The sequence below is a fragment of the Semicossyphus pulcher genome, unplaced genomic scaffold (genome assembly GCF_022749685.1).
Source record: "Semicossyphus pulcher isolate SPU_LCO1_2020_fin unplaced genomic scaffold, fSemPul1.0.p SCAF_17, whole genome shotgun sequence".
Classification (NCBI taxonomy): Eukaryota; Metazoa; Chordata; class Actinopteri; order Labriformes; family Labridae; genus Semicossyphus; species Semicossyphus pulcher.
This window is the reverse complement of record NW_027211681.1, coordinates 21,872,906-21,887,246: the sequence shown is the minus strand read 5'-3', so window position 1 is coordinate 21,887,246 and position 14,341 is coordinate 21,872,906. Positions and strand designations below refer to the sequence as shown.

Sequence of the window (14,341 nt, the reverse complement as noted above, 5' to 3'; positions counted from 1 at the left end):
TACAATGAGAGCAGATGGTGACGCGTCGTCCATCTATATACACAGCCATTGTTTGCAACCAGTGGAGTCGCCCCCTGCTGGCCTTTAAAAGAATGCCCTTCTGTATTGGCTCCAAGCACAGTCTGTGCTTTAAAATGTGCATCTACTCACTTTGAAATGAGCTGTTCAAAGGAACTGAATGTTCCATAACTCAGCATTGTGCCTTCACATTTGATACTGCGTGCAAAATGAAGGAGGGGACGATGGTGACGTAACCATGAGAGGTGAAAGAGAGGATCTTGGACACACAGTCACTTTCTGTTCACTTTCACCTTGTTTCTAATCTTGTTGATGTGTTTTTATAAAATGTACTCTTACAATGTTATGGTCACTGCAAGCAGACGAGATTGTATCCCCTTTGTTTACTTTGACCTCCTTCTGTGTCACATAAAGCTACACAGACATACATCACATGCTAAATTACACAGACACCACACAGTGTATGCTGCTTCTTAGCAGTCAGGAGATGTGACATTCAGAGGAGTCAGACCAAGGCTGCCATGACCGGCCTCAGCGCGCCCTGAGCTCGCCTGCGGCCAAACTGATTTTTTATTTTTTTTCACAACAAATCAGATATCCCACACTGCAGACCTCCCACTGATGGAGACCAGCTGAGTGTGACTCACTCACACTGCTCCTGGGCTCCATGGTCACTGTGTTTTTAGCCTTTACGGGCTCCAGTCTGAGAGGATAACAATAAACACCCAGCTCCTCTCTCTGCTGTCCTCTCCAGTCGCAGTCAAGGGGACTACAGAGGAGCAAACACACTGCTGATGCACAAGGAATAGCTAAAGAGTGCAGCGTGTGTATGTGTGTGTGTGTGTGTGTGTGACAGTTGAGTAGTAGCTTCTATGTTTAGCTAATTTGCCAACAGTAATGCATCAGAGCCTCTGTTTTAAGTTATTCTTTGTTTTTCTGCAGGCTCTGCATCCTCCTCTCCCCTCGTGTTTTCCTCTATGTTTCTCTTTTTTAAATTAAAGCTCGCAGACCTCCCCTGTTTCCTCTTCGAGCTGCTTCACCTGAATGATTTTCATTTGGGTGTTTTCGGGGGGTCTTTAATGTCAAATGACTTAGATAATGGCCGGGTGGACTGAAGCCAAAAGGAACAGGGGCAAATAGTCTTCACGGTTCGTGTTACTGTACAATCTGCGAGTACAGTCGTGTATTTGAGGAGTTTTTCTTCGCCGCCTGCAGTGATTAAAGAACGCTTGTGATGTTTGAGATAGAGGAACTGATCCCTGCAGCAAAGCTAAGATCACTGGAGCTCAGGGATGTTGACTCAACGGCTGTTTATTCTTTCGAGCAGGCTCATAGGAGGGCACGGACTCACACGAACACACGTCAGGATCCCTACGTGTGCTGGCAGCTTCGCTCAGCTGTCATTTGAAACAGTTTGCGATTTCGACTCTTCACTGGGGCCTCCTCTTGTTTCCCAGCATCCCTTTCTTCCTCTTTTAGCCTCTCTCTGGGTCTCACTGTCAGTCCTGTCCGTCTCTGCTTTCACATTAGCTCTCTAGCAAATGTGAAAGCAGAGGTTCAGTGTGTCTAGTATGTGTGGAAGTAGCTAAAGATTTGATAGACGTATAGAGACAACAACTGTAGACTTTAGACCTTATATCTGGGCTTGTTTGCCTACTCTTAGACTTGAGACATGTTGAACATGTTGAAGTGTCCTTGGGCAAGACACTGAACCCCAAACTGCTCCCGGTGGCATAGCCATCGGGTATGAAGTGGCATACATCTGATTGGAGATTGGCACTTTGCCATCAGTGTGTGAATGTGTGTGAATTTGGTGAATGTAGCGTGTAGTGTCAATAGTGCAGTGTAAATCCTGGGCTGACGATATGGCCTGCGATAATGTCTGCAAAAAACAGCTGAAACTTACAGTTCCTACATCTTTCTGATGTTCATATACATGTTTATGTCGTCTCTCCTGAATCTAAAATAGTTCCAGAAAGCCTTCTTCTTCTTCACCATGAGATCCATATTTTTCTTGCTTTTCTGTCCGTCCACAGGATCCATGCTAGCAAACCCAAACTGATGACATCTTATAGCCGATAGCTGCTTTAATCTTCATCTTATTAGCAAACTGTTTGCATGCGATGTAAATCTTCAGCATGTTTATATAAAGTCTTATTTCTTGTTCATTGCGATTCGGGAGGTCTTCTGCACACATCAAACAAGAATGTATTAGTTCTGGGCTTTAAAAGGAGCCTAGGTCTCAGCTAAGAAAATAAACACTACCACAGACTGAATACTAACCGTTAAATGACACAGCACTTAAGTGCAGAATGACTTTGAGTTGACTTGGACTCATCCTCATGAGATGCAACTGAGATTTGATTCAGAGAGAGAGCTCCAAATTTTCATTAAAGATTATGCTGTTTTACATTTTAAGACATATATATATATATAATGTTACACTGTTGGATGCCCAGACTAAACGTGGGTGAAGTTTCACATCTGTAGCTAAAAGTATGTTGGAGTAATCCCCAGGCTTCTCAGCTCAGTCTGCAGGCTGCTGTGAACGCCGGGTTTCACACTGTTTTTTCTACACACTGCCTTAGCAGGCTTCGAAGAGCCGGCCAATCAGAAGACAGCAGGCTTGTAGGGGCGGGGTTTCTTAAAGGGACAGAGCTGACTGAGTGGTTTCAGGCAGAGGCTGTATGAGGGCCTGCACAGAGCACCAGTGTAAGAAAAAATTATGAGATATTTAACTGTAAATTATGCTAAGCTACCCCACAGCTATCACAGAGTGAAATATGAAGAAATTAGCATCTCTCTCTACATGTCATGGCCAGCCCAACCCACATCTAAACCCCACTGAAAACCTCCTGAAAGTGAGGAAGAGGAAGATAGAGGGTCATCGAACAAAGGCAAGCTACACCAAGAGTGGCCCAACATCACCCAACAGCACTGTGACAAAAAGACCAAAATAAGAAGACTAGATTTGGAAGTAGGAGAAATGTTTACAATAAAACAAAAGTTAATTTTACGCAAACACAAACTTATAGATAGTAGAACCAGAGAAAAAAAGATTTTTGCAGTGGTCTTAAGTTGAAGAATTTATATACTTGATCAAGGAGAAGTGACAGAAGCAATACACTTGGAGGAGCAGTGTAAAGTCAATTCTAACAGACCTTCCTCATGCTCGGTATTTAACCCCGTGGACAGCGTGGTATCTATCTACTATCTACCGTACAAGGGCCTCACTGGAGCCAATAGTCCTAATCTTAGAAGTACAATGTAAGCAGTCTTACTTATAGTTAAATAAGACAGACAGCCTCAAATGGGCAGAGAGTAATCTGGAGCCACTCTGTCCATAACAACAGATAACTCGAAGGCCAACTTGCGGACGGTGCATATCTTCATCAGCACACAGTAGGGTTTACGATCTACAGTGTTATAGGGTAACTTAATACAGGTCTAAATAAAGGTGAGCATAGTAGTTCATCTAAATCCTCACAAGGTTTAAATCCCATGTGTGGTAGAATTTTCCTTGTTCAGGTCTGAGAGTAAGAAGATATTGGTTAAAGCATCTGCTGAGGCCTAACGGACTCAGAGGTCAGGCTGTAGGAGATAGTATTCCCAAGGTTTAGGGTAAATGACTTGTGAATTAACTTATCATGACAGAGTTGCAATATTTGTTAAGTGTCATTTTGTTGTGATTTGGCGCCGTATAAATACACGATGATTGATGTGATGCTTGATTGACTTGAACATGCCCCAAAGAACATAAAACTGTTGTGGTTAGCTACAGGTTTAGTCAGTGTTACATGTGTTACTTTAAGGAACTGGAGACACATTTTAATGGATGTGATATGTAAAAGAGAGATTTCCACACACACAATCTCCCTAGCTAGCATTAACTGCTCCTGTGCCTGGCTTTACATGTCTGTCCTGCACTGACAACAGGTTATAATAGTGGCGTTGCGGGGTAGTTAGACGGATGGAGGCACAACAGAGCCCAGATTTATTTCCTTGTCGTAGCAACAGCTAACCCGAGGTTGAGGTCTCCCCAGAAAAACAACAAACAGGTTGGCTAACGCTCTTGCTCACTCAACATGCGTCGTCCCCTCCCCAGGAACTAATTCTCAGCCAATTACACACTGCGGTGGACACCTCCCTCAATAAACAGCTGCAAAACAACAGCAAACAAAACAGGAACATGTCAGGAATATCTTTTCTAATGCAGTTCACACACACAAACACACACACACACACACACACACACACACACACACACACACACACACACACACACACAAAGAAATTGTTCTCAGCAAAAAAGCATGTCTGAATCAAAGACTGGGTTTTGGAATCACAGAGCTGCTCAGATGACAAATTACTCACTGAAGATGTTGTGCTGCAGAAAAACAGCCCTGACAGAAGACTGGCGTCGTCAGACTACACTGCCTGTGTAATACAAACCAACTCAATCTGCATTAAATGATCCCACAAAATGAAGATAATCAAATTACTTGGTCACATTATTATTTAATGATTCTTAAATCTGATCTGGCTTTTGGAGAAATGTGCTGCAAAGGAATCAAATAAGAATTATTATCATGATGATTAACTGTAATAGACTTAGACAGGGTGGACCAAATATTAACACTGATAACATCATTCAATTCTACACTCCTGATATCCTCTGAGCAAGCTGAGCAAAAGTGAGTCTGAACGGCAGGATCATCAAGTTTCAGACTTTATATAATGTACCCATTTGAATTATATACAAAGTAAGTTATGCACAATTACGCACAGAAAGAAGGTTCCTGGTTCCAATCTTCCAGCCGGGTGGGGTCTGTCTGTGTGGAGCAGGTTCTCTCTGTGCATGCGTGGGTTCTCTGGCTTCCTCCCACAGTCCAAAGACATGCTCGTTAGGTTCATCGGTGACTCTAATTATCCCTTAGGTGTGAATGTGAGCGTGAACGGTCGTCTCTGTGTATCAGCCCTGTGATTGACTGACGATCAGTCCAGGTGTTACTCCGCCTCTCGCCCAATGACAGCTGGGATCGGTTCCAACCCTTCGCGGGATAAGTGGTGTAGTTAATAGAAGGATGGATAATTAGGGGCAATGCTGCTTTGAGTGAGAGGTGCTAATTCAAGTTAGTAAACATAACCTCTTGAGTATCCTCCCTCCTGATGACATATGGTGCCTTCACGCTCCACAAAAAAACAAGATGGCAACAGTAAAAGTCCAGGCTTCAAAGCTAAACGATGTCAAACTGATGCCACGGTGCACCTTTTAAACACAGAATATGGTTCAAGAGTGTAAGGGAACATCTTTGGGGGAAGACGTCAGTCTGTCGGGAACCGGAGGGATGCGGGTTCGAGTCCCAGTGCGGACCATGCATGGGATTGGGCTGGTAGAGGTGCCGATTGCTTTCCTGGTCACTGTCGAGGTGCCCTTGAGTACGGCACCAAATCCCACTGCTCTGGGTGCATGTCCATGTGCAGCCTCCCCTGACATCTCTCCATTAGTTCATGTCCATAGAGTCCTGTTCGGGCCTATGTTTGTGTAGCATGTTTAACAGAGCGGAAACATTGAATTTCCCCTTCTCCTTTTTCCCTCTTCTTTGAAAATAGTTGTTAAGAACTCTTGCAGTCCAGCCAAAGTAGCAGCAGATGGTGTTATGTTTGTAAAAGTAAAGCACACTGTGTGAATAATAACCCCCATGTTGCTGATCAGTTGTTTTCCTACACCTTAACAAGATTATATTACATTTTAATCTGCACTTCAATGCTAGTGCTAACTAGCTTGACATGGATGCCAGCTTTAAAAGCTGTAGTAGGTAACATGCAGTAGAACATGAGAGAGATAATCTCTAAAAAAAAAACCATGTTCCTGTGGCTCCTCCTACTGCTCCTAATAGCATTTGTAAGAATCCAACGCTCCCAAACACACAACCAATCAGAGGCGAGTAGTCTCTCAGGCTGCTGTCAATCACACGCTGCGCAGCACCATTCTTCCGCGCATGCTCACACGGTCAAGCTCAATTTCTTCAGTGTGCGCAGCGTCTGCCGGTTTGTGTCCACACAAGCTGAAAAACAACTACCAGGAATGAAAAAACTGCCCATCCCTCGATTGCCAGCTAGGCTTTTACTACAAAGACCGTTAAACCGAAGGAGAGAAATGAGGAAAAGCAAGCTAAAAAGAAAGAGTTGGACCGAGACAGAAATTAAACGAGAGTAAACACTGGAGCGGCATTTCTGAGGTGAAGAGAGCTACTGGACCTGAAAGGATTAAAAAGCGATGCTATGTTAGACAGTTCTGCTGGACAGGTAATTACCCCAGCTTAATTTCTGCTGTATTTGTTTCACATTGCCAAGATGTCTGCGGTTACTGTGACGTTGTGTTACGCTGGTATTGCAGTCCGGCTAACGGTAGCTTGTTCTCAATGTGGCTAATGTCAGTTGCTGTAGTTACTAGCCTGCGCGCGCATGATAGCCTCCTCTGCGGTGAGGGCTTTAGAGGCAAGACTGAGCGCCGCGGAGGGAGAGGGAAGGACGTGGAGGTTGCCGCTGACTTTTATCATGACATCATGTATGTAGCTTAATGTGCATCCCAACCGCTTGAAAAGGCTTTTAGTGTTAGAACAGAAGCATTAAAAGCACTATAAAGTCAGACAGAGACGGTTAAATCAGTTAGTGACAGTTGCCTGTTGAGCTGACAAAATCAAGAGTGGTCCAGCAGGAATAAGAAGCCAGCTTTTGTTTACTTGTAAAAATTGAATAGCCATTGTTTCAGAAATCTCTGCGAATTTTGACACTTTTATCTGCCACCGTTATCTTCAACTGAAGCCAGGACAGGAAGTGACAGGAGTGTTGAATCTAAAATTTCAAGTGTATGGTTTTATGGAGGTGTTGTTTAGAGCTCATTGTATTTTAATGGCAGTTAAATTAATCGTTTTTACAGGTAGTTTTCTTGTCTGTGCTTCTGCAGCCCTGCTCTTATTGTTTCACCACTGTCTGCATTATTGAAGCTTTATTTATACACACACACACACTCCCACACACACATACACAGAGGTCTACTTGACACTGGAGGAGGAAGAGTCATGTGACAGAGAGGACACAGAAGGTTGTAAACTCTCTCAGTGTGAGATTGTGTTTTTCCTGTGAGGCGGAGGCCCGGATTAGCCTCGGAAAACTGAGCTCTTCCTCTCCGTCTCGCTCTCTCTGTCCATCACTGACTCGCCTACTGTCAGATGTTGCTGTCATCCTCAGCCGTCCCTTCATCTGTCTCTCTAATGGGAATCCCCCCTCTGTTTTTTCCCTTCACGCAGCCCTTATTTCAAGAACCCCTTTGCCTTTTTTTTATCCTCCTCTGTGTCCCATTTCTCAGTCGATCTCTCCTCCCCCTCTGACACACATACAGCTCTGAGGTGTCCTATTAATTGTGTTATATAAGGGCACTTTTATATTATTATTTAACAAGTTTCAGGGGAAAAAGCTGAGTCCAAACTTAAATTCCACCCCTGGGTTTTTTTCTCGCTCTAATGCAGCTAATCTGTCCCTGTTTGGGGTTTTAATGTGGCAGACTGTCAGTCTGCGCTGCTGCCAAAAGATTTCCAGAAATGTCTCCTCACCTTTGTCATCCTAACCTCCCTCTGTCTGCACCCGCCCATTCCTCTCCCCTAATCCCTCTTTTTTCTCTCTCTCTTTTTGATAGTGATGTGAAAAGCGCGCCGAGACTGAAGGCTCAGCTGGTTTCGGAGAGAGAGAGAGAGAGAGGTCCTCCATCTGCAGAGGTAAAAAGTTTCCCTCTTTGCTGATTTCCATTCTGCTTCTGAACCTTGGCTGCGGGATGACAAGACAGTCTGCAGAATACAAAACACCGCTTTAACAGTCCAGACAGAAAATGGCATTCAGCAGATAATAGGAACAAACTTACAGTATGCTTACAAGGCGTGCATGCAGATGTGAACACGCACCACACACACACCACACACACACCACACACTGTAGGGAGCAGGTTATTCATCATTTGATTTACCCTTTATTTCCTCCGGGAAAACGTGCTTTGTGTGTGCGAGTGAGAGTATAGGTGCAAAAAAATCCTATTTTCTTTTCCCTTTATGAGAAATTGTGAGCTGTCAAAGGTTTAAGGGTTACAGCCACCCAAGGGCGGCAGGGTTTGTAGCAGAAAAACACGATGTACACGCAGCTTTATGTGTGTGTAGAGTGATAATGCTGTAATTCATCATGTTGCTCTAATCGAACATTACAGGGTCGTGACAGTTTGTTTTGTAGCATCTCGGGTGTCAAGGTTTGTTTTTCCCCACTTATGTCTCGAATAAGCTCCGTGTTCGTGTCGTCAGTTCATCACATGATCCGGTCTGTAAGGGAGGAGCAGCCACTGTTAGCAGATGTGTTTCAGTTCGCTTATCCTGTTCAGGGTCGCAGGGGGGGGCTGGAGCCTATCCCAGCTGTCATTGGGCGAGAGGCGGGGTTACACCCTGGACTGATCGCCAGTCAATCTCAGGGCCGACACATAGAGACGACTACAGGCAATTTAGTCACCAATGAACTTAACGAGCATGTCTGTGCTCTGTGGGAGGAAGTACCGGGAGGGACCCACGCATGCACGAGGAGAACATGCAAACTCCACACAGAAAGGCCCACTTCGTCCGAGCCGGGATTCGAGCCAGGAACCTTCTAGCTGTGAATGCACCAATCATTAAATTAATTACCGCATATAAAGAATGTAAAGTTGAGCAGTCCTGTTGAGTGTCTTGCTCTGCGGTAGAAATGCTGCTCTTTGACTAAAGAGCTGTTGCCATCTTTGAGGACACTCGCAGTACATCCTGTTCATTGTTTTTCACTGCGAATTTGGGTGTTTTAGCAACCTGAAGCGAGACACTTTTTATTAAGAAAAACACTTGCTAGAAATTGCTGTACCCTGAAAAGGTACTTATTCAGTCTCACTGCTTGGCATTGTTTCCAGCTGAAGCAGGGAGCTGTCTTAGTGAAAAGCTCAGATAAGCCCACAGTACACCACATATCAAACGCTCCAGATGAATGACAGTCAACCTTTTATTCCCTTAAGAGCCAGATATTCCCCCCCAGGAAACTGTGGAGACCAAAAGCCTGAATGACTGTTACAGTACTTTTAAGCGATCACTTTTATTCTAACTTTGACATTTGTGGCCACAGGTCAATACTCTAAATTGTGTCCTTCTGCTGCCCTGTAGGTTGCAGTTATAACTTACTTAAAGTTGTAATCTCAGTGTCGTTCTCTTTGGCGGCACCTATGGTGATAAACTGTAATTGCAGGAGCACACTTCCCAGATATCCAGACAGTGTTGCATGTGTGACGTCCACGGTTGGCTCCGGTTGTAACTCTTGATTTTCCTGGCTGACAGTCGCTTTCCTTTTCAGACTGTTTGCTTCATCTGAGCGTCCAATTTGTTTCTTTTTCTTTGGATTTTCACTTATTGTTGAAGTTGTATCTGTCGTCATTGATCTTTTCTTTGTTTGTTCAGCCATAGTAGATTACTGTTTACTTGCAACACTTGCAGAGACCAGAAAAGCAGCCGCTTAGCTCCGCCTACCCTCTCTGGCAGACCAACCACTGCTGGCTGATGGAAAACACGTCACTAACTGGGCGCCGCTTGTGACTTTTTCCGTGAAAGTCGCCACAGACACCCAGTCTGTAATACTGCAAATGCAAAGGCTTTCATCAGTGGGCCATAGGCTCAATCACCATTGTGTTACCTCATTCGGCAATAGATGGTTACTTAACAGACATTTATTAAATGAAAATCTTCCAGATTATCACTTTAAGGAGATAAAAAATGTATTTGCAATTCCCTTTATTTGTACACACTTATGATTAATCTGTGAGATTAAAACATAACTATAGACTGTAGGAATAATGGATGTAGCCCCCGTGACGTCACCCATTAGTTTAATGACTGCATTAATGAAGCCTTAAGTTCAGGATATGGCCGCCACCATGTTGGTTTTCTGGAGCCAGAAGTGGCTCTATTTGGATGTGAGGGTGGAGCTGGAGAGGAGCGAGGGGTCTTCAGCCGTGGCTGATTTATTAGCCGGTAAATGAGCTGGTTTAACTCGGTGTTTTACACAGAGGAGATGCTTTTTGCAGTGGTGACTGACTGCAGGTGTTTATTTATCAGTCTAAAGAAGCAAAGACAGCTTGTGATTCACTACTCAGGGGAAAATCCATCGACAATCTTGACTCCTATGTACCAGCCGACGATGTATGACAAACGCTGAACGAGCTAACAAGCCAGGTATAGCGAGCGCAGAACACCTGCTGCTTCGTGCAAATATATAACCCATTTAACTCACCAAAACAACTTGAGTGCAGACGTCTTGGAAATAACTGATTGAAATGATAAAACTTCTCCCTCTTAAAGCTGCCAGCCTCTGTTTTTATGCCTCTGCACAGATGCAGCTTCTTGAAAGAAAATTAACAGCAGGAGATTTTTCAGATAATATCAGTCTGGCGTGCCGTGATCAATAATCTCTTCAGCTGCACCTCTGACTCTAAATTGCAGTCACGGCTGCACTGCGGGAAGTCATCAGTCAGGCCGGGAATTATCACAGAGACCATCGACTGCGTTCACGTGCAGCTGGAACATCATGGCCTCCGCCGCCGAGGGGAGGGACGAGATAAAGATTGAGAGAACATCATCATTATCATTATCGCGGGTTTCATCGCTTATATTGTCACCGTGACCTTCATCACTCATCAGTTCAACGAAATCATCATTACTGCAGCCTCCGTGAGCACCATTGTTGCAGCTCCGTCTGTCCCCGTGTTTGTCTCGTCTTCTCTCTGCCAAACGGCGTCTCTGATCGTCCCGTCACATGTGGCCTCCCGCCCCCGTCTGTCGCCATTTACACACCGATCGCTGTTTAACCAAGATTCAAGGATTTTCTATTTCCATCCCTAATGCATGTGAATGACCCGTGTGTGTGTGTGTGTCTGCGTGTCTGCTTGTGTGTATGTGTTTGTGCATCTGAAAGGGTGTGCGTAATGGGGTGATTTTTATTCGTCCTCCCTGTCCTCCTGTCCTGTCAAGACCACAGATTCAATTTGTGTTGAGATAGAAAGAGATGGAGTGTGTGTGTGTGTGTGTGTGTGTGTGTGTGTTTGTGTGTGAGTGAGTGTGTGAGAGAGAGAAATTCCTGCCAAAGGATTCTCATCTTTGAGCCCAGAATCAGATGGATACAGAGATGAATGCTATTTTTGCCAGGCTGTGTTTACCTCCGTGTGTGTGTGTGTGTGTGTGTGTGTGTGTGTGTGTGTGTGTTTTAAAAGAGATGGAGAGCTCAAATTTAACAACTTGGCGCATCTGTGTGTGAGAGAAAAGAGAAGGGAAAAGATAGAGTGATGAAAAAGGAAGGAGGAGACAGGAAGAAGGGTGTCTGGGTGTGAAGAGGAGTGCGCGAGTGATTTTTGGGGGGGGGAGTGGAATTTGAGATTACACGAGGGCAGATAAATCTGACAGGAGAGACAAGTGCTGCTCTGTGCGTCCTGTGGAGCCCAGCGGGCGGATGAATAAATGATACACACGCACAAAAACAATGCATATGCTACTTCCGACTCAAAATTGGTATTCATTAAAAAAAACAGCCTGGCAGACACACACATACGCAGACGACACACACACTCCTGTTGAAACTGAACTCCGTGTTACGATCACTTTGGAGGCTGCAGTTTGTGCTTCTGCTGATGCATTACACAGAGAGGTGTTTCTGCTATGAGCCTCATTCATATACGAAAAATAGAAACGCAGCACATTTTGTTTTTTGCGGCGCCCATTTTTCACGAGTTGAAATGAATGTAAAACTTTTCTATGCGAACACATTTTGTTCACAAATGTGTTTACCTGTTTGCGTCAGCTGTCCAGGCGGCTGGTCCAACTCGAGCTTGCAGGTGAAGCTGCTGAATGTGAAAGTGTGGTTCAGTGTGGTCTGTGGTTTGGAGGCCGGTTGGATGAATTGCTAAAATCTGGAAACTGCTTTCTGTATGGCAGAGAAATGAACATTTCATTCATTGGCAGCATCTCTGGTGGACATTCCTGCAGTCAGCATACTAATGAACTCTTCCCCGAGCTGTGCAATGGAGTGTGGTAAAACTGCACATTTAAAGTAACTTTTTATTACGACCGGCACAAGGAAACACCTTTGCAGTAATCATTAGTCAGCATATTGATATGCCACACCTGTCAAGTAGATGGATTATGCCGGCAAAAAAGAAGCTACAAGTTCAGATTGAGACAAATTTGTGAACAAAAATTCAGGACAAATTAGCCTTTTTTGTGTGCAGAGAAAGAGAAATCGAAACTGAATGAAAAAGTAAACGCCCGCACACTGTCCAACCAATGTCCGAAAATAAATTTGTTTGCTTGCTATGTTTCGGTGCTCGACCTTCATCAGACAAACCTGTTAGCCAGGGGCGGATCCAGAGGGGTGGCCTGGGCCCCCCTTGAAATCTGATTGGCCACCCCAAGTGTCATCGCAAAATGTTAAACAAGGATTTGCTATTTGCCTTGTCAGAGGCGATGCTTGTGTTAAAATCAACTATGTGGGCTGTGTTGCAACAGGCTGCTAGTAGCTTTCTTTCCATTTCAGTGTGGCACATTTCCTGTGTTAGTCTGACCACATCTCCTGTTTGAGCCCTTAAAGAATTAAGCTTAGAAGGAAGGGTTAATTAAATGTTATTCATTTGCATGTGTGTGTGTGTGGACACATACTTCATGCCACCCCTGCATATGTCAGTGCCCCAGTTGGACCCCTTCAGTCAAAAAAGTCTGGATCCGCCCCTGCCGTTAGCAGAACTGGGTTTCTGTAAGTCGGACACTGTGCGGGAGTTTACTTGCAGTTTTGACAGATTGTTTCCTCTCCTACGCACCTGTCCTATGAAACAGTTTTCGTCTACTAACTGAAGGAAAAATGGCAGCACAAAAAAAAAAAGCTATGCTGATATAATAATGTTCAGTGTAATTCATCAGAGCCAGGGTTGAGGAGGGAGACAGGCTATTGCTGCAGCCTTAACCTCATTAATTAAACTGTATTGTCACAGCCCAGGCTCAGTGAACGGGACAAAGAGGGAGGCCACACAGTTTTAAAGCAATTTAATCAATTATTTATTAAAACTAATACAAAAGCAGCCTAAGAAATGTATCTGCAGTCTGTAAATAAGCAGTGATTTCAATGCTGAGTGGTGTTGTACAGGCCAAACAAAGACAACGAAAAGCAAAAAGTATAGTAAGGGGCAGCAGAGAGAGAGAGAGAGAGAGAGAATGAGGCTGGGATGCCAGCTTAAATACACTAGGCCCAGCCTGACCAGGTGCAGCACATCAGGTGATTAGCTCCACCCATCTCTACCTGCAAGAAAAGGGAACAGGACAGCAGAAGGAGCACTGACACAGTCAGGGGCCGTCACAGTGTTAACAGGACTAAAATCAGGTCCCTCAATAACAAGTGCTCCAACCTATACGGCCATGTCAGTTGTTTGTTTGTACCCTCTAATATGAACAACTGAAGTAGCTCCATAATTGGTGCCCTCGACGATGGCTGCACATTCGTACCATAAAAGCACATGAAACCTTTGGTTTGCATTGTAAACTGGCGGTTCAGTTAGGTCAAGGCTCCAAAAGTACTTCGATCATGCTTTTGGTTAAAACAACTCTTTTTATATATGTCTTGACTTTACATGTGTAATGTTGCACACGTAACTTAAAAGAGCTCAAAATTTACTTTTGGTTTCACGTAGGCGTCAAACTCAGGCTTCCTTGTCAGACTGATCTATCGCCATGGAAACAGAATTTATCGCTCTAATACTAAGGCAGTTCGCGTACACAACCAACTTTATTGTTCACGCACTTGTCTTGTCTACGCGTCACGTAGTTAAAAGCAAGTATATCTCAAGCTTTAGTCACCTGACTTTTGCTTTTCTCCTGTCAGACTTACTGTGGCCACAAGAGTTCTCTGCCTGACTTTAAGCATACGTATGGGTCGCACGCTGCGTGGAGGATGTTTGTGGTCGTATTCTGGTTGTGAAAAGTCTCCTCGGTAACCCGTGTGTGCTGTGCAGAAGAGATGTAAAATCAAAACTTGGAAGCAAAAAATGTACCTCTACATATACAATTTTAATGAAGCTAAGAATCCTGGAACCATAAAAGCAAATAGCAGCCACCAAGGCCTGCATGGTCACAGCTTAATATGTACCCAATCTTAATAGGCCTATGCATTAAAAGTAGTCATCCTCAGATTTTAACACGATTGTAAAAGTTAAATATTCCAATCTTGGGACAGTTTA

At 44.3% G+C, this 14,341-nt stretch overlaps 1 long non-coding RNA gene across 1 annotated transcript in view; it reads left to right on the top strand.

Moving 5' to 3' along the window:
- Positions 1-14,341, top strand: part of LOC138594237 (uncharacterized) — a 166,670-nt gene that overhangs the window by 118,995 nt on the left and 33,334 nt on the right. Inside the window, exon 2 of the long non-coding RNA XR_011308439.1 lies at positions 7,718-7,796. This is a non-coding gene — a long non-coding RNA (uncharacterized lncRNA). The remainder of the gene's footprint in view (positions 1-7,717; positions 7,797-14,341) is intronic.